This window comes from Rhipicephalus microplus, chromosome 2 (genome assembly GCF_043290135.1).
Source record: "Rhipicephalus microplus isolate Deutch F79 chromosome 2, USDA_Rmic, whole genome shotgun sequence".
Classification (NCBI taxonomy): domain Eukaryota; kingdom Metazoa; phylum Arthropoda; class Arachnida; order Ixodida; family Ixodidae; genus Rhipicephalus; species Rhipicephalus microplus.
In genome coordinates this window covers 75,815,759-75,840,691 of record NC_134701.1, presented here as the reverse complement: position 1 = coordinate 75,840,691, position 24,933 = coordinate 75,815,759, and the positions used below count along the sequence as shown (strand labels likewise).

Sequence of the window (24,933 nt, the reverse complement as noted above, 5' to 3'; positions counted from 1 at the left end):
GGGACATGTTTAGAACTACGCGGACAATCGTATGCGATAACGGCCCCGCGTTCAAGAGTGAAAAGCTAGTAAGATGGGCTCGAGATCACAATGTATCGATCAAGTTCTGTGCGCCATACCATCCTGCGGCGAATGGGCTTGCAGAACGTGCCATACGGGACGTGAAACAATACATCAAGATGTACGATAGTTTTCCTGGGGGATGGAAATGTTCTTTAGAAGCAGCCGTAAAACATCATAACCGATCCTACACAAGTGGCTTGGGGTGCAGTCCACAGTACGCTTCTACAGGAGAGACCCCTATTCTGCAGGCAGACCGTGAGTTGGGACTCTTGGAAAACCTCAAGATTGTCGAGGAGAGGCAACAAAAATCACAGGAGGAGAGGTACCGAAAACGAATGAAAAAGAATTTCGACAAGAGGCATCGAGCAGACATGCCAGACATTCAAGTCACCGACCTCGTACTAGTGAGAAAAGGAATAAGAGATTCCAGTGCCAAATTTTATGGGCCTTACTCTGTGACCAAGACAGCCACCCAGAACGGAATTTTGAAGACTGTCTGGTACACTGGTGAACGTGGATCTGTTGAATGTGCTTCAATTGGGAATGTCTTCAAGTATTACCCCAGGAGGGGTAATTAAAAGAAAGCGGGAAGGGTGAAGCGGTATGAGCCTTTGGACAGAAGATGAAGAAGCGCGAGGGCCGGGGCAGGAAAGAAGAGGGGGATGAAGTGAAAAAATAAAGCAGATTAAGATGGACGCCAGTTCCATACTGAAGCTTTAATGCTGTTCCGTTATTTTAAGTAGGAACACTACATAGGTTACAGTAGAACACAACATCGAAAGGAATATAGGGGAAAAGAAGCGCATAATCTTTGCTTCAAGCAAGAAAACTGTAGCAGAAACCTTTTCGGTGAATGAAAAAAAAATAACCTACCCTCGGTGGGACTCGAACCCGATATCCCCGGTTTAGGAGACCGATGCCTTATCCGTTAGGCCACGAGGGCGATGTGCGAGCGATGCACAGGCGTTCTTTTAATTAGCGCGTTTACTCTAGGTTACAGTAGAACACATCATCCAAAGGAATATAAGGGAAAAGGAAACGCATATGATTCGCTTCAAGCAAGAAAACTGTAGCACAAACCCTCTGATAACGAAAAAGGATATCCCAACCTCGGCGGGACTCGAACCCGCAATCCCGGGTTAGAAGACCGATGCCTTATCCGTTAGGCCACGAAGGGCGATGTGCGAACGATGCTCTGGCGTTCCATTCATTAGCGCTTTTACTTTAGGGGACAGTAGAAAGCACCATCGAAATTAATATAGGAGAAAGGGAAATGCACATGCCTTGGTTCAAGCAAGAAAACTGTAGCAGAAACCCTTTGTTGATGAAAAAGGATAACCCACCCTCGGCGGGACTCGAACCCGCAATCCCCCGTTTAGAAGACCGATGGCTTATTCGTTAGGCCATGAGGGCGATGTGCGAGCGATGCACTAGCGTTCTTTTCATTAGCGCGTTTACTCTAGGTTACAGTAGAACACATCATCAAAAGGAATATAGGGGAAAAGGAAATGCATATGCTTTGGTTCAAGCAAGAAAACTGTGGGAGAAACCCTTTGTTGATGAAAAAGGATAACCCACCCTACGCGGGACTCGAACCCGCAACTCCTGTTTAGGGGGCCGATGCCTTATCCGTTAGGCCACGTAGCCGATGTGCGAGTGATGCACTGGCGTTCCTTTCTTTAGCGCGTTTACTCTAGGTTACAGTAGAACACAACATCGAAAGGAATATAGAGGAAAAGAAGCGCATAAGCTTTGCTTCAAGCAAGAAAACTGTAGCAGAAACCTTTTCGGTGAATGACAAAAAATAACCTACCCTCGGCGGGACTCGAACCCGCAATCCCCGGTTTAGGAGACCGATGCCTTATCCGTTAGGCCACGAGGGCGATGTGCGGGCGATGCACTGGCGTTCCTTTCATTAGCGCTTTTACTCTAGGTTGCAGTAGAACACACCATCGAAAGGAATATAGGGCAAAAGAAAACGCATTTGCTTTCCTGCAAGCAGGAAAACTGCAGCAGAAACCCTCTGTTAATGATAAAGAGTATCCCACCCTCGGCGGGACTCGACCCCGCCATCCCCGGTTTATGAGACCGATGCCTTATCCGTTAGGGCACGAGGGCGATGCGCGAGCAATGCACTGGCGTTCCTTTCATTATCGCTTTTACTCTAGGTTGCAGAAGAACACATCATCGAAAGGAATATAGGAAAAAGGGAAATGCACTTGCTTTGGTTCAAGCGAGAAAACTAGCAAAACCCTTTGTTAATGAAAAAGGATAACCAACCCTCGGCGGGACTCGAACCCGCAATCCCCCGTTTAGAAGACCGATGCCTTATTCGTTAGGCCAAGATGGCGATTTGCGAGCGATGCACTAGCGTTCTTTTCATTTGCGCGTTTACTCTAGGTTACAGTAGAACGCATCATCCGAAGGAATATAGGGGAAAAGGAAACGCATATGATTTGCTTCAAGCAAGAAAACTGTAGCACAAACCCTTGGTAATGAAAAAGGATAACCCACCCTCGGCGGCACTCGCACCCGCAATCCGCGGTTTAGAAGACCGATGCCTTATCCATTAGGCCACGTGGGCAATGTGCGAGCGATGCACTGGGGTTCCTTTCATTAGCGCTTTTACTTTAGGTTACAGTAGAACACACCATCGAAAGGAATATAGGAGAAAGGGAAATGCACTTGCTTTTGTTCAAGCGAGAAAACTATTAAAACCCTTTGTTAATGAAATAGGATAACCCACCCTCCGCGGCACTCGAACCCGCAATCCCCTGTTCAGAATACCGATGCTTTATTCGTTAGGCCACGAAGCCGATGTGCGAGTGATGCCCTGGGGTTCCTTTCATTAGCGCGTTTACTCTAGGGGACAGTAGAACACAACATCGAAAGGAATATAGGGGAAAAGAAGCGCATAAGCTTTGCTTCAAGGAAGAAAACTGTAGCAGAAACTTTTTCGGTGAATGAAAAAAAATAACCTACCCTCGGCGGGACTCGAACCCGCAATCCCCGGTTTACGAGACCAATGCCTTATTCGTTAGGCCAAAAGGGCGATGTGCGAGCGATGCACTAGCGTTCTTTTCATTAGCGCGTTTACTCTGGGTTACAGTAGAACACATCATCCAAAGGAATATAGGGGGAAAGGAAACGCATATGATGTGCTTCAAGCAAGAAAACTGTAGCACAAACCCTCTGATAATGAAAAAGGATATCCCAACCTCCGCGGGACTCGAACCCGCAATCCCGGGTTAGAAGACCGATGCCTTATCCGTTAGGCCACGAGAGCAATGTGCGAGCGATGCTCTGGCATTCCATTCATTAGCGCTTTTACTTTAGGGGACAGTAGAACACACCATCGAAAGGATTATAGGGGAAAAGAAGCGCATAAGCTTTGCTTCAAGCAAGAAAACTGTAGCAAAAACCTTTTCGGGGAATGAAAAAGAAATAACCTACCCTCGGCGGGACTCGAACCCGCAATCCCCGGTTTAGGAGACCGATGCCTTATCCGTTAGGCCACGAGGGCGATGTGCGGGCGATGCACTGGCGTTCCTTTCATTAGCGCTTTTACTCTAGGTTGCAGTAGAACACACCATCGAAAGGAATATAGGGCAAAAGAAAACGCATTTGCTTTCCTGCAAGCAGGAAAACTGCAGCAGAAACCCTCTGTTAATGAAAAAGAATATCCCACCCTCGGCGGGACTCGACCCCGCCATCCCCGGTTTAGGAGACCGATGCCTTATCCGTTAGGCCACGAGGGCGATGCGCGAGCAATGCACTGGCGTTCCTTTCATTATCGCTTTTACTCTAGGTTGCAGAAGAACACACCATCGAAAGGAATATAGGAAAAAGGGAAATGCACTTGCTTTGGTTCAAGCGAGAAAACTAGCAAACCCCTTTGTTAATGAAAAAGGATAACCAACCCTCGGCGGGACTCGAACCCGCAATCCCCCGTTTAGAAGACCGATGCCTTATTCGTTAGGCCAAGATGGCGATGTGCGAGCGATGCACTAGCGTTCTTTTCATTTGCGCGTTTACTCTAGGTTACAGTAAAACACATCATCCGAAGGAATATAGGGGAAAAGGAAACGCATATGATTTGCTTCAAGCAAGAAAACTGTAGCACAAACCCTTGGTAATGAAAAAGGATAACCCACCCTCGGCGGCGCTCGCACCCGCAATCCGCGGTTTAGAAGATCGATGCCTTATCCGTTAGGCCACGAGGGCAATGTGCGAGCGATGCACTGGGGTTCCTTTCATTAGCGCTTTTACTTTAAGTTACAGTAGAACACACCATCGAAAGGAATATAGGAGAAAGGGAAATGCACTTGCTTTTGTTCAAGCGAGAAAACTAGCAAAACCCTTTGTTAATGAAATAGGATAACCCACCCTCCGCGGCACTCGGACCCGCAATCCCCTGGTTAGAATACCGATGCTTTATTCGTTAGGCCACGAAGCCGATGTGCGAGTGATGCCATGGGGTTCCTTTTATTAGCACGTTCACTCTAGGTTACAGTAGAACACAACATCGAAAGGAATATAGGGGAAAAGAAGCGCATAAGCTTTGCTTCAAGCAAGAAAACTGTAGCAGAAACCTTTTCGGTGAATGAAAAAAAATAACCTACCCTCGGCGGGACTCGAACCCGCAATCCCCGGTTTAGGAGACCGATGCCTTATCCGTTAGGCCACGAGGGCGATGTGCGGGCGATGCACTGGCGTTCCTTTCATTAGCGCTTTTACTCTAGGTTGCAGTAGAACACACCATCGAAAGGAATATAGGGCAAAAAAAACGCATTTGCTTTCCTGCAAACAGGAAAACTGCAGCAGAATCCCTCTGTTAATGAAAAAGAATATCCCACCCTCGGCGGGACTCGACCCCGCCAGCCCAGGTTTAGGAGACCGATGCCTTATCCGTTAGGCCACGAGGGCAATGTGCGAGCGATGCACTGGGGTTCCTTTCATTAGCGCTTTTACTTTAGGTTACAGTAGAACAAACCATCGAAAGGAATATAGGAGAAAGGGAAATGCACTTGCTTTTGTTCAAGCGAGAAAACTAGCAAAACCCTTTGTTAATGAAATAGGATAACCCACCCTCCGCGGCACTCCGACCCGCAATTCCCTGGTTAGAATACCGATGCTTTATTCGTTAGGCCACGAAGCCGATGTGCGAGTGATGCCATGGGGTTCCTTTTATTAGCACGTTCACTATAGGTTGAAGCGGTATGAGCCTTTGGACAGAAGATGAAGAAGCGCGAGGGCCGGGGCAGGAAAGAAGAGGGGGATGAAGTGAAAAAATAAAGCAGATTAAGATGGACGCCAGTTCCATACTGAAGCTTTAATGCTGTTCCGTTATTTTAAGTAGGAACACTACATTATTTTGGCGCAGCCGGCCATCGAAGCCATCATGTGGGTGACGTTCTTCATAGACGAGACCTCCGAGGAGATCATCTTTTCGAAGTACCAAGTTCAAGACGAAGCAGCGGTAGACCTACCTCGTGAGCTCAGCTCGGAAGAACTCGTAAACCTGGTTGTGGAAAAGGCAGCCGTAGACACTACTGAACTACGACGGAAAGGTGCTGTGAAAGTGAACTTGCGTGTGGCGACCTTCAACGACCTAGTTCTTGAACCAGCGCGTCGAAAACACTCAGGATCACGATCTCCGACGGAAGAGGTGAGCCTCGTTTTGAAAGCTTTTCAGCTGCAACAGGAACAGATGCTTCAACAAAACCAAATAATGACATCTCTTATAAGCTCTCTGAATGCTGAGAGACCGACACCTAATTTCGTAGAACCTGATGCTTTCGACGGTGTGTCTTCAAATCCAGAAAGTTGGCTTGATTTCTACGAATATGCCGCTGGAAAAAACAAGTGGCTCTCTGATGAGGCTAAAATCACCAACATGCGCGTTTACTTGAGAGGTGTTGCGCGAAAGTGGTATGAAACATGCATTCTGGAAGACAGTGACGACTCTTGGGGCCAGTGGAGGAAAAAGTTTTTGACTGCATTCCGAAGCAATCCAGTAGAAAGATGGAACACGGCGCTTAATTTCAAGTCTGAGCAAAGCTGCCTTGTCGAGTACTTCTTTGAGAAACGCCGTCTTTTAAAGCTGGCGGAGCCTTTGCTTCCATCTACGGCCGTAGTTGCCTTAATAATGCATGGATTGCACACTAACGTGTTGAAGCAAGTGCAAATACTGTCACCAAAGACTCTAGATGACCTCCTCGCGTGTCTTCAGAACATACCATCAGCTTCGGAAACAAGCATAACCGCCGAGTCAAGCAGCTGTTTCAGTCGGAGTAAATCGGACTGGTCAAGCCGCGCTCAGCGAGAACCGAGCCACCTCGCAACTCGCACAGATAACTTGCCCTGGCGTGTTCCAAGAGGTCGAGTGAATAATATCGACACTGAAGCTCAGGAGTATTCGACAGAAAAAAACTAATAAACGAGGGTGATCAGTCCCACCCGATGACTCCAAATGAGACTGTTTATTTAAGTTGCTCTAGCCTACTTCACATTCCCGTCAAAGTAGGAAACAAACATATGATGGCTCTGGTAGACAGCGGTGCTTCTGTGTCCATTATAAATGCCAAGCTGGTGGATGCAAATCGCTTGCATAGTGGAAGAATTCTACGAGTACAAGGCTATGATGGAAAAGTAACGTTGCATGATCAGTGGGCCTTGGTAAACATCGAGTTCCAGGGTCAGCAAATAGAGAGCGAAGTGTTGGTGATAGAGGGGGTAACGTACGACTTTTTGCTATCAAGACCAGATATAAAGAAACTAAAGATCAACGTGTACTGGGACGATGTGGTTCTAGTAGAAGGAGTAGCAAGGAACGAGACAAATCAGGGTAGACAAGATAATCTACGAGTTGTCAAGTGCGCGGAGGATATCGCAACGACCTACCCTGAACTTGTATGCATAGGAAGCTATCCTCAGGCGATGAAGTCCCACAAGGTTCCTTTCGAACTCGCTGACAAGACCGTCATCCGGAAAGCACCTTACAATATGTCAAGGGAGCGAAAGATGTGGCTCAAGAAAGAGTTGCAGGAGATGCTAGATGCTGATATCATACGACCTTCGGTATCACCCTTCGCTTCTCCCATAACGATCGCACCGAAAGAAGACGGAACCTTGAGATTATGCACCGACTACAGGGTTCTCAATCGTCAGACAGAACTCATACCATTTCCTATGCCGAAGATCGACACAATTATAGATGAGACCGGGGGTTGCCGACATTTTTCCCGCATCGATTTATGCAAAGGTTTCTGGCAGATCCCACTAACCGAAGAAACAAAAATGTACACCGCTTTTATCACGCCATTCGATCTCTACGAATACAACCGGCTCCCTTTCGGTTGGAAAAACTCGCCAGCGTGGTTCCAGAAGATCATGAACGACGTCCTAAAGCCATTCCTTGGTGTTTTTTGTAATGTGTACATAGACGACATTATAGTCTTCTCCAAAACAGAGGCTGAGCATCAGGACCATCTGTCTCAGGTGTTAAACGCCTTGAGCTTGGCACATCTCAAGGTTAATTTTAAGAAGAGTGTATTCTTTCAACGAAAAGTGGTGTTTCTTGGAAGAGTCTTCGATGGGAACACCAAAAGCACAAAACAAGAGTCCGTCGAGAAGATCTCCCAGTTGAAGAAACCATATGACGTCCATTCACTGCGTGTGTTTTTGGGATTGGCAGGACATTTCCGATCTTTCATAAAGGACTTTGCTGTCAAAACTAGATGCCTCACGCGCTTAACGCAGAAAGAAGTTCCCTTTGAATGGAGTGACGAATGTGAGAGAGTCTACCGTGACTTGGTGCACAGAATTTCTTCTGACCCCGTTCTGCGTATACCAGATTTCACTTTACCCTTTGAATTGAACACTGACGCCTCACATTATGGGACTGGTGCAGTGTTGTATCAAAAATGTATTGAAGCATCTGGCCGAGAAAAGCGACACGTAGTCGGTTACTACAGTTACACTTTCAAGCCGTCTGAAACAAACTACACTACTACGGAAAAAGAAGCACTGGCGGTTCTGAAGGCCGTTGACTACTTCCGCACGTACCTGGAAGGTACGAAGTTCACTTTGTTCACCGATCACCAGGCACTCACTCATCTCTTGAATATGACCCAAACTAAAGGGCGTATCGCCAGATGGGTGAATTACTTGCAGCAATTTGACTTTACCATCTCGCACCGACCAGGACCGCTTTTAACCGATGCAGATGCTCTATCAAGATTGATGGTACAAAACAACACAGAAAAATCTGAAGAAATCAATGAAGTGAAGCTGTGGGAAGGCTCAGAACAACTGGTTTTTACGGAAGGTCGGTATCAAGTCCCACCAACTCTTGTTTCCAAAGTGCTTTACTTGTACCACGATAGCCCAGAATCTGGAGGACACGACGGCTTTTGGCGTACCTACAACAAGTTGGTCAAGAGGTTTACGTGGCCTCACATGAAGAAAGACGTTAGTCAGTACGTTCGTTCATGCCATGTGTGTCAAGTACACAAAGTCAAGTATAAACAGCCTACGGACACCATGATACTACCTTGCCACTCGAACGTGCCTTTTGAAGTAGTTCACCTGGATTTCGCCGAACTTAACAAGAAACGGGAAGGAGTCAGAAAAACGCAAGCTTTTCTGCTGGCCATAGATGAATGCACCAGGATGGTCGCGGCACGAGCAGGAAAAGAAGATGCAAATAGCGTCATAACCCTTCTCGAAAGGGACATGTTTAGAACTACGCGGACAATCGTATGCGATAACGGCCCCGCGTTCAAGAGTGAAAAGCTAGTAAGATGGGCTCGAGATCACAATGTATCGATCAAGTTCTGTGCGCCATACCATCCTGCGGCGAATGGGCTTGCAGAACGTGCCATACGGGACGTGAAACAATACATCAAGATGTACGATAGTTTTCCTGGGGGATGGAAATGTTCTTTAGAAGCAGCCGTAAAACATCATAACCGATCCTACACAAGTGGCTTGGGGTGCAGTCCACAGTACGCTTCTACAGGAGAGACCCCTATTCTGCAGGCAGACCGTGAGTTGGGACTCTTGGAAAACCTCAAGATTGTCGAGGAGAGGCAACAAAAATCACAGGAGGAGAGGTACCGAAAACGAATGAAAAAGAATTTCGACAAGAGGCATCGAGCAGACATGCCAGACATTCAAGTCACCGACCTCGTACTAGTGAGAAAAGGAATAAGAGATTCCAGTGCCAAATTTTATGGGCCTTACTCTGTGACCAAGACAGCCACCCAGAACGGAATTTTGAAGACTGTCTGGTACACTGGTGAACGTGGATCTGTTGAATGTGCTTCAATTGGGAATGTCTTCAAGTATTACCCCAGGAGGGGTAATTAAAAGAAAGCGGGAAGGGTGAAGCGGTATGAGCCTTTGGACAGAAGATGAAGAAGCGCGAGGGCCGGGGCAGGAAAGAAGAGGGGGATGAAGTGAAAAAATAAAGCAGATTAAGATGGACGCCAGTTCCATACTGAAGCTTTAATGCTGTTCCGTTATTTTAAGTAGGAACACTACATAGGTTACAGTAGAACACAACATCGAAAGGAATATAGGGGAAAAGAAGCGCATAATCTTTGCTTCAAGCAAGAAAACTGTAGCAGAAACCTTTTCGGTGAATGAAAAAAAAATAACCTACCCTCGGTGGGACTCGAACCCGATATCCCCGGTTTAGGAGACCGATGCCTTATCCGTTAGGCCACGAGGGCGATGTGCGAGCGATGCACAGGCGTTCTTTTAATTAGCGCGTTTACTCTAGGTTACAGTAGAACACATCATCCAAAGGAATATAAGGGAAAAGGAAACGCATATGATTCGCTTCAAGCAAGAAAACTGTAGCACAAACCCTCTGATAACGAAAAAGGATATCCCAACCTCGGCGGGACTCGAACCCGCAATCCCGGGTTAGAAGACCGATGCCTTATCCGTTAGGCCACGAAGGGCGATGTGCGAACGATGCTCTGGCGTTCCATTCATTAGCGCTTTTACTTTAGGGGACAGTAGAAAGCACCATCGAAATTAATATAGGAGAAAGGGAAATGCACATGCCTTGGTTCAAGCAAGAAAACTGTAGCAGAAACCCTTTGTTGATGAAAAAGGATAACCCACCCTCGGCGGGACTCGAACCCGCAATCCCCCGTTTAGAAGACCGATGGCTTATTCGTTAGGCCATGAGGGCGATGTGCGAGCGATGCACTAGCGTTCTTTTCATTAGCGCGTTTACTCTAGGTTACAGTAGAACACATCATCAAAAGGAATATAGGGGAAAAGGAAATGCATATGCTTTGGTTCAAGCAAGAAAACTGTGGGAGAAACCCTTTGTTGATGAAAAAGGATAACCCACCCTACGCGGGACTCGAACCCGCAACTCCTGTTTAGGGGGCCGATGCCTTATCCGTTAGGCCACGTAGCCGATGTGCGAGTGATGCACTGGCGTTCCTTTCTTTAGCGCGTTTACTCTAGGTTACAGTAGAACACAACATCGAAAGGAATATAGAGGAAAAGAAGCGCATAAGCTTTGCTTCAAGCAAGAAAACTGTAGCAGAAACCTTTTCGGTGAATGACAAAAAATAACCTACCCTCGGCGGGACTCGAACCCGCAATCCCCGGTTTAGGAGACCGATGCCTTATCCGTTAGGCCACGAGGGCGATGTGCGGGCGATGCACTGGCGTTCCTTTCATTAGCGCTTTTACTCTAGGTTGCAGTAGAACACACCATCGAAAGGAATATAGGGCAAAAGAAAACGCATTTGCTTTCCTGCAAGCAGGAAAACTGCAGCAGAAACCCTCTGTTAATGATAAAGAGTATCCCACCCTCGGCGGGACTCGACCCCGCCATCCCCGGTTTATGAGACCGATGCCTTATCCGTTAGGGCACGAGGGCGATGCGCGAGCAATGCACTGGCGTTCCTTTCATTATCGCTTTTACTCTAGGTTGCAGAAGAACACACCATCGAAAGGAATATAGGAAAAAGGGAAATGCACTTGCTTTGGTTCAAGCGAGAAAACTAGCAAAACCCTTTGTTAATGAAAAAGGATAACCAACCCTCGGCGGGACTCGAACCCGCAATCCCCCGTTTAGAAGACCGATGCCTTATTCGTTAGGCCAAGATGGCGATTTGCGAGCGATGCACTAGCGTTCTTTTCATTTGCGCGTTTACTCTAGGTTACAGTAGAACGCATCATCCGAAGGAATATAGGGGAAAAGGAAACGCATATGATTTGCTTCAAGCAAGAAAACTGTAGCACAAACCCTTGGTAATGAAAAAGGATAACCCACCCTCGGCGGCACTCGCACCCGCAATCCGCGGTTTAGAAGACCGATGCCTTATCCATTAGGCCACGTGGGCAATGTGCGAGCGATGCACTGGGGTTCCTTTCATTAGCGCTTTTACTTTAGGTTACAGTAGAACACACCATCGAAAGGAATATAGGAGAAAGGGAAATGCACTTGCTTTTGTTCAAGCGAGAAAACTATTAAAACCCTTTGTTAATGAAATAGGATAACCCACCCTCCGCGGCACTCGAACCCGCAATCCCCTGTTCAGAATACCGATGCTTTATTCGTTAGGCCACGAAGCCGATGTGCGAGTGATGCCCTGGGGTTCCTTTCATTAGCGCGTTTACTCTAGGGGACAGTAGAACACAACATCGAAAGGAATATAGGGGAAAAGAAGCGCATAAGCTTTGCTTCAAGGAAGAAAACTGTAGCAGAAACTTTTTCGGTGAATGAAAAAAAATAACCTACCCTCGGCGGGACTCGAACCCGCAATCCCCGGTTTACGAGACCAATGCCTTATTCGTTAGGCCAAAAGGGCGATGTGCGAGCGATGCACTAGCGTTCTTTTCATTAGCGCGTTTACTCTGGGTTACAGTAGAACACATCATCCAAAGGAATATAGGGGGAAAGGAAACGCATATGATGTGCTTCAAGCAAGAAAACTGTAGCACAAACCCTCTGATAATGAAAAAGGATATCCCAACCTCCGCGGGACTCGAACCCGCAATCCCGGGTTAGAAGACCGATGCCTTATCCGTTAGGCCACGAGAGCAATGTGCGAGCGATGCTCTGGCATTCCATTCATTAGCGCTTTTACTTTAGGGGACAGTAGAACACACCATCGAAAGGATTATAGGGGAAAAGAAGCGCATAAGCTTTGCTTCAAGCAAGAAAACTGTAGCAAAAACCTTTTCGGGGAATGAAAAAGAAATAACCTACCCTCGGCGGGACTCGAACCCGCAATCCCCGGTTTAGGAGACCGATGCCTTATCCGTTAGGCCACGAGGGCGATGTGCGGGCGATGCACTGGCGTTCCTTTCATTAGCGCTTTTACTCTAGGTTGCAGTAGAACACACCATCGAAAGGAATATAGGGCAAAAGAAAACGCATTTGCTTTCCTGCAAGCAGGAAAACTGCAGCAGAAACCCTCTGTTAATGAAAAAGAATATCCCACCCTCGGCGGGACTCGACCCCGCCATCCCCGGTTTAGGAGACCGATGCCTTATCCGTTAGGCCACGAGGGCGATGCGCGAGCAATGCACTGGCGTTCCTTTCATTATCGCTTTTACTCTAGGTTGCAGAAGAACACACCATCGAAAGGAATATAGGAAAAAGGGAAATGCACTTGCTTTGGTTCAAGCGAGAAAACTAGCAAACCCCTTTGTTAATGAAAAAGGATAACCAACCCTCGGCGGGACTCGAACCCGCAATCCCCCGTTTAGAAGACCGATGCCTTATTCGTTAGGCCAAGATGGCGATGTGCGAGCGATGCACTAGCGTTCTTTTCATTTGCGCGTTTACTCTAGGTTACAGTAAAACACATCATCCGAAGGAATATAGGGGAAAAGGAAACGCATATGATTTGCTTCAAGCAAGAAAACTGTAGCACAAACCCTTGGTAATGAAAAAGGATAACCCACCCTCGGCGGCGCTCGCACCCGCAATCCGCGGTTTAGAAGATCGATGCCTTATCCGTTAGGCCACGAGGGCAATGTGCGAGCGATGCACTGGGGTTCCTTTCATTAGCGCTTTTACTTTAAGTTACAGTAGAACACACCATCGAAAGGAATATAGGAGAAAGGGAAATGCACTTGCTTTTGTTCAAGCGAGAAAACTAGCAAAACCCTTTGTTAATGAAATAGGATAACCCACCCTCCGCGGCACTCGGACCCGCAATCCCCTGGTTAGAATACCGATGCTTTATTCGTTAGGCCACGAAGCCGATGTGCGAGTGATGCCATGGGGTTCCTTTTATTAGCACGTTCACTCTAGGTTACAGTAGAACACAACATCGAAAGGAATATAGGGGAAAAGAAGCGCATAAGCTTTGCTTCAAGCAAGAAAACTGTAGCAGAAACCTTTTCGTTGAATGAATGTGAATGAAAAAAAATAACCTACCCTCGGCGGGACTCGAACCCGCAATCCCCGGTTTAGGAGACCGATGCCTTATCCGTTAGGCCACGAGGGCGATGTGCGGGCGATGCACTGGCGTTCCTTTCATTAGCGCTTTTACTCTAGGTTGCAGTAGAACACACCATCGAAAGGAATATAGGGCAAAAAAAAACGCATTTGCTTTCCTGCAAACAGGAAAACTGCAGCAGAATCCCTCTGTTAATGAAAAAGAATATCCCACCCTCGGCGGGACTCGACCCCGCCAGCCCAGGTTTAGGAGACCGATGCCTTATCCGTTAGGCCACGAGGGCAATGTGCGAGCGATGCACTGGGGTCCCTTTCATTAGCGCTTTTACTTTAGGTTACAGTAGAACAAACCATCGAAAGAAATATAGGAGAAAGGGAAATGCACTTGCTTTTGTTCAAGCGAGAAAACTAGCAAAACCCTTTGTTAATGAAATAGGATAACCCACCCTCCGCGGCACTCCGACCCGCAATTCCCTGGTTAGAATACCGATGCTTTATTCGTTAGGCCACGAAGCCGATGTGCGAGTGATGCCATGGGGTTCCTTTTATTAGCACGTTCACTATAGGTTACAGTAGAACACAACATCGAAAGGAATATAGGGGAAAAGAAGCGCATAAGCTTTGCTTCAAGCAAGAAAACTGTAGCAGAAACCTTTTCGGTGAATGAAAAAAAATAACCTACCCTCGGCGGGACTCGAACCCGCAATCCCCGGTTTAGGAGACCGATGCCTTATCCGTTAGGCCACGAGGGCGATGTGCGGGCGATGCACTGGCGTTCCTTTCATTAGCGCTTTTACTCTAGGTTGCAGTAGAACACACCATCGAAAGGAATATAGGGCAAAAAAAACGCATTTGCTTTCCTGCAAACAGGAAAACTGCAGCAGAATCCCTCTGTTAATGAAAAAGAATATCCCACCCTCGGCGGGACTCGACCCCGCCAGCCCAGGTTTAGGAGACCGATGCCTTATCCGTTAGGCCACGAGGGCAATGTGCGAGCGATGCACTGGGGTTCCTTTCATTAGCGCTTTTACTTTAGGTTACAGTAGAACAAACCATCGAAAGGAATATAGGAGAAAGGGAAATGCACTTGCTTTTGTTCAAGCGAGAAAACTAGCAAAACCCTTTGTTAATGAAATAGGATAACCCACCCTCCGCGGCACTCCGACCCGCAATTCCCTGGTTAGAATACCGATGCTTTATTCGTTAGGCCACGAAGCCGATGTGCGAGTGATGCCATGGGGTTCCTTTTATTAGCACGTTCACTATAGGTTACAGTAGAACACAACATCGAAAGGAATATAGGGGAAAAGAAGCGCATAATCTTTGCTTCAAGCAAGAAAACTGTAGCAGAAACCTTTTCGGTGAATGAAAAAAAAATAACCTACCCTCGGTGGGACTCGAACCCGATATCCCCGGTTTAGGAGACCGATGCCTTATCCGTTAGGCCACGAGGGCGATGTGCGAGCGATGCACAGGCGTTCTTTTAATTAGCGCGTTTACTCTAGGTTACAGTAGAACACACCATCGAAATTAATATAGGAGAAAGGGAAATGCACATGCCTTGGTTCAAGCAAGAAAACTGTAGCAGAAACCCTTTGTTGATGAAAAAGGATAACCCACCCTCGGCGGGACTCGAACCCGCAATCCCCCGTTTAGAAGACCGATGGCTTATTCGTTAGGCCATGAGGGCGATGTGCGAGCGATGCACTAGCGTTCTTTTCATTAGCGCGTTTACTCTAGGTTACAGTAGAACACATCATCGAAAGGAATATAGGGGAAAAGGAAATGCATATGCTTTGGTTCAAGCAAGAAAACTGTGGGAGAAACCCTTTGTTGATGAAAAAGGATAACCCACCCTACGCGGCACTCGAACCCGCAACTCCTGTTTAGGAGACCGATGCCTTATCCGTTAGGCCACGAGGGCGATGTGCGGGCGATGCACTGGCGTTCCTTTCATTAGCGCTTTTACTCTAGGTTGCAGTAGAACACACCATCGAAAGGAATATAGGGCAAAAGAAAACGCATTTGCTTTCCTGCAAGCAGGAAAACTGCAGCAGAATCCCTCTGTTAATGAAAAAGAATATCCCACCCTCGGCGGGACTCGACCCCGCCATCCCCGGTTTAGGAGACCGATGCCTTATCCGTTAGGGCACGAGGGCGATGCGCAAGCATTGCACTGGCGTTCCTTTCATTATCGCTTTTACTCTAGGTTGCAGAAGAACACACCATCGAAAGGAATATAGGAAAAAGGGAAATGCACTTGCTTTGGTTCAAGCGAGAAAACTAGCAAAACCCTTTGTTAATGAAAAAGGATAACCAACCCTCGGCGGGACTCGAACCCGATATCCCCCGTTTAGAAGACCGATGCCTTATCCGTTAGGCCACGAGGGCGATGTGGGAGCGATGCACAGGCGTTCCTTTCATTAGCGCTTTTACTCTAGGTTGCAGTAGAACACATCTTCCAAAGAAATATAGGGGAAAAGGAAACGCACATGCTTTGCTTCAAGCAAGAAAACTGTAGCAAAAACCCTTTGTTAATGAAAAAGAGTAACCCACCCTCAGTGGGACTCGAACCCGCAATCCCCGTCCTAGAAGAACGATGCCTTATTCGTTAGGCCAAGAGGGCGATGTGCGAGCGATGCACTAGCGTTCTTTTCATTAGCGCGTTTACTCTAGGTTACAGTAGAACACATCATCCAAAGGAATATAAGGGAAAAGGAAACGCATATGATTCGCTTCAAGCAAGAAAACTGTAGCACAAACCCTCTGATAACGAAAAAGGATATCCCAACCTCGGCGGGACTCGAACCCGCAATCCCGGGTTAGAAGACCGATGCCTTATCCGTTAGGCCACGAGGGCGATGTGCGAGCGATGCTCTGGCGTTCCATTCATTAGCGCTTTTACTTTAGGGGACAGTAGAACACACCATCGAAATTAATATAGGAGAAAGGGAAATGCACATGCCTTGGTTCAAGCAAGAAAACTGTAGCAGAAACCCTTTGTTGATGAAAAAGGATAACCCACCCTCGGTGGGACTCGAACCCGCAATCCCCCGTTTAGAAGACCGATGGCTTATTCGTTAGGCCACGAGGGCGATGTGCGAGCAATGCACTAGCGTTCCTTTCATTAGCGCTTTTACTCTAGGTTGCAGTAGAACACACCATCGAAAGGAATATAGGGCAAAAGAAAACGCATTTGCTTTCCTGCAAGCAGGAAAACTGCAGCAGAAACCCTCTGTTAATGAAAAAGAATATCCCACCCTCGGCGGGACTCGACCCGGCCATCCCCGGTTTAGGAGACCGATGCCTTATCCGTTAGGCCACGAGGGAGATGCGCGAGCAATGCACTGGCGTTCCTTTCATTATCGCTTTTACTCTAGGTTGCAGAAGAACACACCATCGAAAGGAATATAGGAAAAAGGGAGATGCACTTGCTTTGGTTCAAGCGAGAAAACTAGCAAAACCCTTTGTTAATGAAACAGGATAACCAACCCTCGGCGGGACTCGAACCCGCTATCCCCCGTTTAGAAGACTGATGCCTAATTCGTTAGGCCAAGAGGGCGATGTGCGAGCGATGCACTAGCGTTCTTTTCATTAGCGCGTTTACTCTAGGTTACAGTAGAACACATCATCCAAAGGAATATAAGGGAAAAGGAAACGCATATGATTTGCTTCAAGCAAGAAAACTCTAGCAAAAACCCTTTGATAATGAAAAAGGATATCCCAACCTCGGCGGGACTTGAACCCGCAGTCCCCGGTTTAGGAGACCGATGCCTGATCCGTTAGGCCACGAGGGCGATGTGCGAGCGATGCACTGGCGTTCCTCTCATTAGCACTTTTACTCTAGGTTATTGTAGAACACACCATCGAAAGGAATATAGGGGAAAAGGAAACGCATATGCTTTGTTTCAAGCAAAAAAAACTGTAGCAAAAACCCTTGGTAATGAAAAAGGATAACCCACAATCGGCGGGACTCGAACCCGCAATCCCCGGTTAAGAAGACCGATGCCTTATCCGTTAGGCCACGAGAGCAACGTGCGATTGATGCACCAACGTTCCTTTCATTAGCACATTTACTTTAGTGGACAGTAGAACACACCATCGAAATTATTATAGGAGAAAGGGAAATGCTCATGCTTTGGTTCAAGCAAGAAAACTGTAGCAGAAACCCTTTGTTAATGAAAAAGGATAACCCACCCTCGGCGAGACTCGAACACGCAATCCCTCGTTTAGAAGACCGATGCCTTATTCGTTAGGCCACGAGGGCGATGTGCGAGCGTTGCACTAGCGTTCTTTCCAATAGCGCGTTTACTCTAGGTTATAGTAAAACACACCATCGAAAGGAATATAGGAGAAAAGGAGCACATATGCTTTGCTTCAAACAAGAAAACTGTAGCAGAAACCCTTTGTTAATGGAAAAGAATAACCCACCCTTGGCAGGACTCAAACCCGCAATCCCCCGTTTGGAAGACCGATGCCTTATTCGTTAGCCCACGAGGGCGATGTGCGAGCGATGCACTGGCGTTCCTTTCATTAGCACTTTTACTCTAGGTTACTGTAGAACACACCATCGAAAGGAATATAGGACAAAGGAAACGCATATGCTCTGCTTCAAGCAAGAAAACTGTTGCAGAAACCCTTGGTATTGAAAAAGGATAACCCACCCTCGGCGGGACTCGAACCCGCCATCCCCGGTTTAGAAGACCGATGCCTTATCCGTTAGGCCACGAGGGCGATGTGCGAGCGGTGCGCTGGCGTTCCTTTCATCAGCACTTTTAGTCTAGGTTACTGTAGAACACATCATCGAAAGGAATATAGGAGAAAAGGAAACGCATATGCTCTGCTTCAAGCAAGAAAACTGTTGCAAAAACGCTTGGTATTGAAAAAGGATAACCCACCCTCGGCAGGACTCGAACCCGCAATCCCCGGTTAAGAAGACCGATGCCTTATCCGTTAGGCCACGAGAGCAACGTGCGATTGATGCACTAACGTTCCTTTCATTAGCGCTTTTAGTCTAGGTTACTGTAGAACACATCATCGAAAGGAATATAGGAGAAAAGGAAACGCATAAGCTCTGCTTCAAGCAAGAAAACTGTTGCAGAAACGCTTGGTATTGAAAAAGGATAACCCACCCTCGGCAGGACTCGAACCCGCAATTCCCGGTTTAGAAGACCGATGCCTTATCCGTTAGGCCACGAGGGCGATGTGCGAGCGATGCACTGGCGTTCCTTTCATCAGCACTTTTAGTCTAGGTTACTGTAGAACACACCATCGAAAGGAATCTAGGGGAAAAGGAAACGCATATGATTTGCTTCAAGCAAAAAAACTGTAGCAAAAACCCTTGGTAATAAAAAAGGATAACCCACACTCAGCGGGACTCGAACCCGCAATCCCCCGTTAAGAAGACCGATGCCTTATCCGTTAGGCCACGAGAGCAACGTGCGATTGATGCACTAACGTTCCTTTCATTAGCGCTTTTACTTTAAGGGACAGTAGAACACACCATCGAAATTAATATAGGAGAAAGGGAAATGCACATGCTTTGGTTCGAGCAAAAAAACTGTAGCAGAAACCCTTTGGTAATGAAAAAGGATAACCCACTCTCGGCGGGACTCGAACCCGCAATCCCCCGTTTAAGAAGACCAATGCCTTATTCGTTAGGCCACGAGGGCGATGTGCGAGCGTGGCACTAGCGTTCTTTTCATTAGCGCGTTTACTCTAGGTTACAGTAAAACACACCATCGAAAGGAATATAGGAGAAAAGGAGCGCATATGCTTTGCTTCAAACAAGAAAACTTTAGCAGAAACCCTTTGTTAATGAAAAAGTATAACCCACCCTTGGCAGGACTCGAACCCGCAATCCCCCGTTTGGAAGACCGATGCCTTATTCGTTAGGCCACGAGGGCGATGTGCGAGCGATGCACTGGCGTTCCTTTCATTAGCACGTTTACTCTAGGTTACTGTAGAACACATCATCGAAAGGAATATAGGAGAAAAGGAAGCGCATATGCTCTGCTTCAAGCAAGAAAACTGTTGCAGAAACCCTTGGTATTGAAAAAGGATAACCCACCCTCGGCGGGACTCGAACCCGCCATCCCCAGTTTTGAAGACCGATGCCCTATCCGTTAGGCCACGAGGGCGATGTGCGAACGATGCACTGGCGTTCCTTTCATCAGCACTTTTAGTCAAGGTTACTGTAGAACACACCATCGAAAGGAATATAGGGGAAAAGGAAACGCATATGCTCTGCTTCAAGCAAGAAAACTTTAGCACAAACCCTTTGTTAATGAAAAAGAGTAACCCACCCTCGGTGGCACTCGCACCCGCAAGCCCCGGTTCAGAAGACCGATGCCTTATCCGTTAGGCCACGAGGGCAATGTGCGAGCGATGCACTGGCGTTTCTTTCATTAGCGCTTTTACTTTAGGTTACAGTAGAACACGCCATCGAAATTAATATATGAGAAAGGGAAATGCACATGCTTTGGTTCAAGCAAGGAAACTGTAGCAGAAACCCTTTGTTAATGAAAAAGAATAACCTACCCTTGGTGGGACTCAAACCCGCGATCCCCGTTTAGAAGACCGATGCCTTATTCGTTAGGCCACGAGGGCGATGTGCGAGCGTAGCACTAGCGTTCTTTTCATTAGCGCGTTTACTCTAGGTTACTGTAGAACACACCATCGAAAGATATATATGGGAAAAGGAAACGCATGTGCTCTGCTTCAAGCAAGAAAACTTTAGCACAAACCCTTTGTTAATGAAAAAGAGTAACCCACCCTCGGTGGCACTCGCACCCGCAAGCCCCGGTTTAGAAGACCGATGCCTTATCCGTTAGGCCACGAGGGCAATGTGCGAGCGATGCACTGGCGTTCCTTTCATTAGCGCTTTTACTTTAGGTTACAGTAGAACACAACATCGAAAGGAATATAGAGGAAAAGAAGCGCATATGATTTGCTTCAAGCAAGAAAACTGTAGCACAAACCCTTGGTAATGAAAAAGGATAACCCACCCTCGGCGGCGCTCGAACCCGCAACTCCTGTTTAGGGGGCCGATGCCTTATCCGTTAGGCCACGTAGCCGATGTGCGAGTGATGCACTGGCGTTCCTTTCTTTAGCGCGTTTACTCTAGGTTACAGTAGAAGACAACATCGAAAGGAATATAGAGGAAAAGAAGCGCATATGATTTGCTTCAAGCAAGAAAACTGTAGCACAAACCCTTGGTAATGAAAAAGGATAACCCACCCTCGGCGGCGCTCGCACCCGCAATCCGCGGTTTAGAAGATCGATGCCTTATCCGTTAGGCCACGAGGGCAATGTGCGAGCGATGCACTGGGGTTCCTTTCATTAGCGCTTTTACTTTAAGTTACAGTAGAACACACCATCGAAAGGAATATAGGAGAAAGGGAATTGCACTTGCTTTTGTTCAAGCGAGAAAACTAGCAAAACCCTTTGTTAATGAAATAGGATAACCCACCCTCCGCGGCACTCGGACCCGCAATCCCCTGGTTAGAATACCGATGCTTTATTCGTTAGGCCACGAAGCCGATGTGCGAGTGATGCCATGGGGTTCCTTTTATTAGCACGTTCACTCTAGGTTACAGTAGAACACAACATCGAAAGGAATATAGGGGAAAAGAAGCGCATAAGCTTTGCTTCAAGCAAGAAAACTGTAGCAGAAACCTTTTCGGTGAATGAAAAAAAATAACCTACCCTCGGCGGGACTCGAACCCGCAATCCCCGGTTTAGGAGACCGATGCCTTATCCGTTAGGCCACGAGGCCGATGTGCGTGCGATGCACTGGCGTTCCTTTCATTAGCGCTTTTACTCTAGGTTGCAGTAGAAAACACCATCGAAAGGAATATAGGGCAAAAAAAAACGCATTTGCTTTCCTGCAAACAGGAAAACTGCAGCAGAATCCCTCTGTTAATGAAAAAGAATATCCCACCCTCGGCGGGACTCGACCCCGCCAGCCCAGGTTTAGGAGACCGATGCCTTATCCGTTAGGCCACGAGGACAATGTGCGAGCGATGCACTGGGGTTCCTTTCATTAGCGCTTTTACTTTAGGTTACAGTAGAACAAACCATCGAAAGGAATATAGGAGAAAGGGAAATGCACTTGCTTTTGTTCAAGCGAGAAAACTAGCAAAACCCTTTGTTAATGAAATAGGATAACCCACCCTCCGCGGCACTCCGACCCGCAATTCCCTGGTTAGAATACCGATGCTTTATTCGTTAGGCCACGAAGCCGATGTGCGAGTGATGCCATGGGGTTCCTTTTATTAGCACGTTCACTATAGGTTACAGTAGAACACAACATCGAAAGGAATATAGGGGAAAAGAAGCGCATAAGCTTTGCTTCAAGCAAGAAAACTGTAGCAGAAACCTTTTCGGTGAATGAAAAAAAATAACCTACCCTCGGTGGGACTCGAACCCGATATCCCCGGTTTAGGAGACCGATGCCTTATCCGTTAGGCCACGAGGGCGATGTGCGAGCGATGCACAGGCGTTCTTTTAATTAGCGCGTTTACTCTAGGTTACAGTAGAACACATCATCCAAAGGAATATAAGGGAAAAGGAAACGCATATGATTCGCTTCAAGCAAGAAAACTTTAGCACAAACCCTCTGATAATGAAAAAGGATATCCCAACCTCGGCGGGACTCAAACCCGCAATCCCGGGTTAGAAGACCGATGCCTTATCCGTTAGGCCACGAGGGCAATGTGTGAGCGATGCTCTGGCGTTCCATTCTTTAGCGCTTTTACTTTAGGGGACAGTAGAACACACCATCGAAATGAATATAGGAGAAAGGGAAATGCACATGCCTTGGTTCAAGCAAGAAAACTGTAGCAGAAACCCTTTGTTGATGAAAAAGGATAACCCACCCTCGGCGGGACTCGAACCCGCAATCCCCCGTTTAGAAGAACGATGGCTTATTCGTTAGGCCATGAGGGCGATGTGCGAGCGATGCACTAGCGTTCTTTTCATTAGCGCGTTTACTCTAGGTTACAGTAGAACACATCATCGAAAGGAATATAGGGGAAAAGGAAATGCATATGCTTTGGTTCAAGCAAGAAAACTGTGGGAGAAACCCTTTGTTGATGAAAAAGGATAACCCACCCTACGCGGGACTCGAACCCGCAACTCCTGTTTAGGGGGCCGATGCCTTATCCGTTAGGCCACGTAGCCGATGTGCGAGTGATGCACTGGCGTTCCTTTCTTTAGCGCGTTTACTCTAGGTTACAGTAGAACACAACATCGAAAGGAATATAGAGGAAAAGAAGCGCATAAGCTTTGCTTCAAGCAAGAAAACTGTAGCAGAAACCTTTTCGGTGAATGACAAAAAATAACCTACCCTCGGCGGGACTCGAACCCGCAATCCCCGGTTTAGGAGACCGATGCCTTATCCGTTAGGCCACGAGGGCGATGTGCGGGCGATGCACTGGCGTTCCTTTCATTAGCGCTTTTACTCTAGGTTGCAGTAGAACACACCATCGAAAGGAATATAGGGCAAAAGAAAACGCATTTGCTTTCCTGCAAGCAGGAAAACTGCAGCAGAATCCCTCTGTTAATGAAAAAGAATATCCCACCCTCGGCGGGACTCGACCCCGCCATTCCCGGTTTAGGAGACCGATGCCTTATCCGTTAGGGCACGAGGGCGATGCGCAAGCATTGCACTGGCGTTCCTTTCATTATCGCTTTTACTCTAGGTTGCAGAAGAACACACCATCGAAAGGAATATAGGAAAAAGGGAAATGCACTTGCTTTGGTTCAAGCGAGAAAACTAGCAAAACCCTTTGTTAATGAAAAAGGATAACCAACCCTCGGCGGGACTCGAACCCGATATCCCCCGTTTAGAAGACCGATGCCTTATCCGTTAGGCCACGAGGGCGATGTGGGAGCGATGCACAGGCGTTCCTTTCATTAGCGCTTTTACTCTAGGTTGCAGTAGAACACATCTTCCAAAGAAATATAGGGGAAAAGGAAACGCACATGCTTTGCTTCAAGCAAGAAAACTGTAGCACAAACCCTTTGTTAATGAAAAAGAGTAACCCACCCTCAGTGGGACTCGAACCCGCAATCCCCGTCCTAGAAGAACGATGCCTTATTCGTTAGGCCAAGAGGGCGATGTGCGAGCGATGCACTAGCGTTCTTTTCATTAGCGCGTTTACTCTAGGTTACAGTAGAACACATCATCCAAAGGAATATAAGGGAAAAGGAAACGCATATGATTCGCTTCAAGCAAGAAAACTGTAGCACAAACCCTCTGATAACGAAAAAGGATATCCCAACCTCGGCGGGACTCGAACCCGCAATCCCGGGTTAGAAGACCGATGCCTTATCCGTTAGGCCACGAGGGCGATGTGCGAGCGATGCTCTGGCGTTCCATTCATTAGCGCTTTTACTTTAGGGGACAGTAGAACACACCATCGAAATTAATATAGGAGAAAGGGAAATGCACATGCCTTGGTTCAAGCAAGAAAACTGTAGCAGAAACCCTTTGTTGATGAAAAAGGATAAACCACCCTCGGTGGGACTCGAACCCGCAATCCCCCGTTTAGAAGACCGATGGCTTATTCGTTAGGCCACGAGGGCGATGTGCGAGCAATGCACTAGCGTTCCTTTCATTAGCGCTTTTACTCTAGGTTGCAGTAGAACACACCATCGAAAGGAATATAGGGCAAAAGAAAACGCATTTGCTTTCCTGCAAGCAGGAAAACTGCAGCAGAAACCCTCTGTTAATGAAAAAGAATATCCCACCTTCGGCTGGACTCGACCCCGCCATCCCCGGTTTAGGAGACCGATGCCTTATCCGTTAGGCCACGAGGGAGATGCGCGAGCAATGCACTGGCGTTCCTTTCATTATCGCTTTTACTCTAGGTTGCAGAAGAACACACCATCGAAAGGAATATAGGAAAAAGGGAGATGCACTTGCTTTGGTTCAAGCAAGAAAACTGAAGCACAAACCCTTGGTAATGAAAAAGGATAATCCACTTTCGGCGGCACTCGCACCCGCAAACCCCGGTTTAGAAGATCGATGCCTTATCCGTTAGGCCACGACGGCAATGTGCGAGCGATGCACTGGCGTTCCTTTCATTAGCGCTTTTACTTTAGGTTACAGTAGAACACAACATCGAAAGGAATATAGAGGAAAAGAAGCGCATATGATTTGCTTCAAGCAAGAAAACTGTAGCACAAACCCTTGGTAATGAAAAAGGATAACCCACCCTCGGCGGCGCTCGAACCCTCAACTCCTGTTTAGGGGGCCGATGCCTTATCCGTTAGGCCACGTAGCCGATGTGCGAGTGATGCACTGGCGTTCCTTTCTTTAGCGCGTTTACTCTAGGTTACAGTAGAAGACAACATCGAAAGGAATATAGAGGTAAAGAAGCGCATATGATTTGCTTCAAGCAAGAAAACTGTAGCAC

General features: G+C 47.3%; 10 non-coding genes across 10 annotated transcripts; all 10 read right to left on the bottom strand.

Moving 5' to 3' along the window:
- Window positions 1–1,873: 1,873 nt before the first annotated feature.
- On the bottom strand, window positions 1,874–1,946 carry TRNAR-CCU (transfer RNA arginine (anticodon CCU)). Its single transcript has one exon. It is a non-coding gene; the product is annotated as a tRNA-Arg (tRNA).
- A 1,567-nt stretch (window positions 1,947–3,513) lies between these two features.
- On the bottom strand, window positions 3,514–3,586 carry TRNAR-CCU (transfer RNA arginine (anticodon CCU)). Its single transcript has one exon. It is a non-coding gene; the product is annotated as a tRNA-Arg (tRNA).
- A 1,096-nt stretch (window positions 3,587–4,682) lies between these two features.
- On the bottom strand, window positions 4,683–4,755 carry TRNAR-CCU (transfer RNA arginine (anticodon CCU)). Its single transcript has one exon. It is a non-coding gene; the product is annotated as a tRNA-Arg (tRNA).
- A 5,912-nt stretch (window positions 4,756–10,667) lies between these two features.
- Window positions 10,668–10,740, bottom strand: TRNAR-CCU (transfer RNA arginine (anticodon CCU)). The gene has a single exon. It is a non-coding gene; the product is annotated as a tRNA-Arg (tRNA).
- Window positions 10,741–12,307: 1,567 nt separating this feature from the next.
- On the bottom strand, window positions 12,308–12,380 carry TRNAR-CCU (transfer RNA arginine (anticodon CCU)). Its single transcript has one exon. It is a non-coding gene; the product is annotated as a tRNA-Arg (tRNA).
- Window positions 12,381–13,486: 1,106 nt separating this feature from the next.
- TRNAR-CCU (transfer RNA arginine (anticodon CCU)) lies at window positions 13,487–13,559 on the bottom strand. Its single transcript has one exon. It is a non-coding gene; the product is annotated as a tRNA-Arg (tRNA).
- A 630-nt stretch (window positions 13,560–14,189) lies between these two features.
- On the bottom strand, window positions 14,190–14,262 carry TRNAR-CCU (transfer RNA arginine (anticodon CCU)). Its single transcript has one exon. It is a non-coding gene; the product is annotated as a tRNA-Arg (tRNA).
- Window positions 14,263–18,171: 3,909 nt separating this feature from the next.
- TRNAR-UCU (transfer RNA arginine (anticodon UCU)) lies at window positions 18,172–18,244 on the bottom strand. Its single transcript has one exon. It is a non-coding gene; the product is annotated as a tRNA-Arg (tRNA).
- Window positions 18,245–21,214: 2,970 nt separating this feature from the next.
- On the bottom strand, window positions 21,215–21,287 carry TRNAR-CCU (transfer RNA arginine (anticodon CCU)). Its single transcript has one exon. It is a non-coding gene; the product is annotated as a tRNA-Arg (tRNA).
- Window positions 21,288–22,856: 1,569 nt separating this feature from the next.
- Window positions 22,857–22,929, bottom strand: TRNAR-CCU (transfer RNA arginine (anticodon CCU)). Its single transcript has one exon. It is a non-coding gene; the product is annotated as a tRNA-Arg (tRNA).
- Window positions 22,930–24,933: the final 2,004 nt, after the last annotated feature.